The 4,261-nt window shown below is 40.3% G+C and overlaps 1 pseudogene; it reads right to left on the reverse strand.

Annotated features, from left to right (window-relative positions):
• Positions 1-2,329: 2,329 nt before the first annotated feature.
• On the reverse strand, positions 2,330-3,687 carry LOC141497863 (prostaglandin E synthase 3 pseudogene; annotated as a pseudogene).
• Between the last annotated feature and the right edge of the window lie 574 nt (positions 3,688-4,261).

Here is a 4,261-nt window from a genome sequence, read left to right on the forward strand (position 1 = left end):
TTGACCTAAGAATTCTGAAAATTGGTTATGATATTTCTGGCAGTTTTTATTTTGGGATCTCTTTCAGGAAGTAATCAGTGGATTCTTTCAATTTCTGCTTCTAGAATTTCAGGATAGATTTTCTTAATAATTTCTTGAAAAACTGAGGTCTAGACTCCTTTTTTAGTCATGGCTTTCAAGTAGTCCCAAATATATTAAATGACCTCCCCTGTATCTATTTTCCAACTCAGTTGTTTTTTCAATGAGATATATCACATTTTCTTCTAGTTTTTCTTTCTTTGATTTTGTTTTATTGTTTCTTGATTTCCACAAAATCATCAGCCTCCCCACAACTTGCCTCCAGACTACAACCTGAATTTGAGAATGGGCAAAGCAACAGAGTACTGCCCCAGGGATAGCAGAGAGACCTCTGCAGTCTCTCCCCACCCCCTTACCATCTGTGGATTGAGGATTTTGGAAGCAGCTGCTGAGTGGCTCAGTAAGTTCCCCAGAATGGGGCTGCTCTGAGGTCTTGGGCTCTATACTCACTGTGATGCTGCAGAGTTCCCCTGCCTGCACTCCAAGTCATCCCTGGCACTCCCTGTGCTAAGAGGTCCCATGGACTCAGGGACCCACAAGGACTCAGGCATCCCATGGGCTGTTCCTGTAAGTCTGGACCCGGTTTGCTCTAGTGTGGTGCAGTTGCAGTCCTGGCTGCATTACAGCTCTTTATAACCCTGGTGCTCATGGAATAGACCTTTCTCTTGGATCCACAAAGATGATTTCACTCAATCTGTCTAAGGGTTCTGCCCCTCCAGAATTTGGGTAGAGTTATGATTTTACAGCATTTGGAGCTATTTGGAGAAGAACTTTTGGGAATTCCTGCCTCCATGCCATCTTGGCTCGATCCCCTCCTTACTTGATTTTCAAAATCCTTTTTGAATTCTTCCATGGCCTGAGACCAATTCATATTTTTTTTTTAAGATTTTGGATGTAGAAGCTTTGACTTTGTATATTCTTCTGAATGTGCATTTTGATCTTCCCTTTTACCATAGTAACTGTCCATGGTCTGATTTTTTTTTTCCTTTTGTTGTTTGTTCATTTCCCCAGTCTATGACTTGCTTTTAATTAAACTAGGCTCTGTTTCCAGGGTGGAGGATGCACAATGTCAAGCTTCCAGGGTTTTTTGCAAGAGTTTTCAGAGATACTTCTAGGGACCTTCAAGATTTTAATTCTTCCTAGGTGGCATGATCTAAAAAAGAAGTTTTTACTCTTCTTCTGGTCTATTCTTTTGTTTGTGGGTGACCACAAACCACTCCTTTCTTCCCTGGAACTGTGAGGAGGGCTCCTCCAGACCCCCCATCTCATACTTCTTTGTGGCAACAAGCTCTGATATGCTATTGGGCCTCTTCTTTCTGGGATGGGACAAAGCAAATGAATCCTGATAGCAAAGAGACCCCTGTAATCCTTAGTCTATGGACAAAGAGCTCCCAAAGCTGCCTCTGCTGGTTCAGTGACACCAAAGGGACGTTCCTGTGGAACAGTGGACAAAGCATCAGCCCTGGAATCGGGAGGACCTGAGTTCAAATCCAGCCTCAGACACTTAATAATTACCTAACTGTGTGGCCTTAGGCAAGCCACTTAACCCCATTGCCTTGCAAAATAAAATAAAATAAAATAAATTTTAAAAGTAGAAATTGAGAGAACCCACTTATCTCCTCCTGAAAAAGATTCAAAAAATATAACCCTCAGGAATATAGTTAAATTCCAGAACTCCCAAGTCAAAGAGAAAATATTGCAAGCAGCCAGAAAGAAACAATTCAAATAACATGGATTTACAATCAGTATTATACAGGACTTAGCAGCATTTATATTAAGGGCTCATAAGGACTTGGAATATAATATTCCAGAAGGCAAATGAGCTTGGAATTTAACCGAGAATCAACTACCCAGCAACACTGAACATCCTCTTCCAAGGGAAAAGATGAACATTCAGTGAAATGGGGTATTTCAAACATACCTGTTGAAATGACCAGAACTGAACAGAAAGTTTGATCTCCAGCTATATAGAACTCAGGTAGACAGGAAGAACAAATTGGTGAGGGGAAATGAGTGAGCCTTCATTTTCATCAGAAGTGAGCTCAGAGAGGAAATAACATACAAACTCAATAGAGAATAGAAATTTCTTTTACCCTAGAGGAAAAAAAGGAGAAGAAAGGAATAAAAGAAAGGGGACAGGGGGAGGGGAGGATGCAGTAGGTGATAAAAGATCAAAGATTATAGGAGAAGGTAGTGAGATACAAGATACTTTTTTTTAAGTCTTCAACTGTTTATTAGAAAGAATGCAGACAATAAAAAAAAAATCCCCACTGTTCTGAACACAAATTGAAGTTTTCTTCAGCCTTGTTATAAGCCGAGTCCAAAAAAAAAGCAAAAAAAAAAATCCAATAGTGTATTAAACATTTTGTCACTCGTTTTCCATACTGACAGTGCAAATACAAATTTGGTCTGAATGTACAGAATGACAAGCAACAATGTATAGCTGTTCTTCCTCCTCCATACTAAGAGATGTAAAAGCTTAAGGGTCAAACAATACCAAATGTACAGGCTTCATAACCACTTAAATTAGGGCTTCACTAGTTTTAGCTAAGATACATTTGGAACACTAGTGATCATTTAAATACAACAATGTGAAGTGAATAAATTTTTTTTTTAAATAAAACATTAGTGGAACAATCTTGAAGACACTCTGGGAGGTATAGCAATGTTGTCAGTTTAAGTTGTCAGCCCAATTAAATTTGCTTCAGCAGTTTGATTCTGTGTACTAAAATCTGAACATTTCAAGATTCTCTTTAGGTCCACCCTGTTGAATTAGGGGGAAGTGATTTTAAAATGCCTTAAAATAAGCTAAGTTTTCTTATCATGTCAGTGTTATAAAGCAGTAAAAAGACTTTTTTTTTAACTGCGATGACTGTGTCCATTGCCTATACCTCAATTGATTTTGGAAGTCTGGGAAAATGTTCATGCATAAAGTTATTGCCTCAGCTGACTTAAAACTGACCCATACATAGTACACATCAACCCTTAGTGAAGCCTTTTTAAAACAGATTGAAAATGGATTAAAGGAGGCAAATACAGTATCTGCCTTTAGAACTACCAAGGCAGGAATTATCTCAATTATGAAAATTTTGCAGTGAAGTTATCTTTCTTTCCAAAAACCCTGAAGACGACACTTTCTTCTTTACTCCAGATCTGGCATCTTTTCATCATCACTGTGTGGTGAATCATCATCTGCTCCATCTACTGGTAAATCTACATCTTCATCACCTCCCATGTTGTTCATCATCTCAGAGAAGCGATCAAAATTGGACATGTCTTCATCAGAATCATCTTCCCAATCTTTCCAATTATTGAAGTCCACACTAAGCCAATTGAGCTTTGCCCTTTCTTTTGTTAACCTTGGCCATGACTGTCCAGATTCTCCTTTCCGTAAACAACATAAGATTGGTCTGTCTGTTCATTTATGCTTGGAGTCATTTGGATCAATATACTGAAAAAGGTCAATTTCATTTAAATGTTTAAAATTATCACTTCCTCCAAGACAACTGAAAGTAAGTTTGGACTTTTCAAAATTTACATTAACATCTTTACTGTCTTCAACACAAAATTCAATAAAGACATAGTCCACTTTGCGGAAGCAGGCTGCATTGTGAAGGGGTGGGGGGCGGCAGGGACGGCTCCGGCTCCCCTCGGGCGGGCGGCTCCGGCTCGGTGCCTCCTCCTTCCCCGGTCGCGGCTTCTCCTCTCCGCTCTCTCCCCTCAGGCTGCGGCGGCGGCTGCGGCGGCGGCGGGCTACAAGGTACTTTTAAGGAAGGACAGTGAAAGTAGAGAGAGAGAATAAAATACATACGGGTGGGAAAGAATAGGATGAAGGGAAATACAACTAGCAACAACAACTGTGGGGAAAAAAATTTTTTTTCAAGAGACAGAACCCACAGAAAGACCCAGTGAGCCTTCATTCTCATTAGAGATGGCTCAGAGAGGAAGTCACATGCACACTTAATAAGGTATAGAAATCTATTACCCTAGAGGAAAAAGAGGGAGGGGATCAGAGAAAGGGGACAGGGGAAGGGTAGGTGAGGTGAGGTGATACATTAGAGGGTAGATCATGGGAGAAGATAATCAGATACAAAACACTTTTTTGTTTTTTGCAAGGTTGTGGGGTTGGGTGCTTGCTGAGGCTCCAGGACTCCTGGCCCCAGGGTTGGTACTCTGTCTGTTA

Source organism: Macrotis lagotis, chromosome X, assembly GCF_037893015.1.
Source record: "Macrotis lagotis isolate mMagLag1 chromosome X, bilby.v1.9.chrom.fasta, whole genome shotgun sequence".
NCBI lineage: Eukaryota > Metazoa > Chordata > Mammalia > Peramelemorphia > Peramelidae > Macrotis > Macrotis lagotis.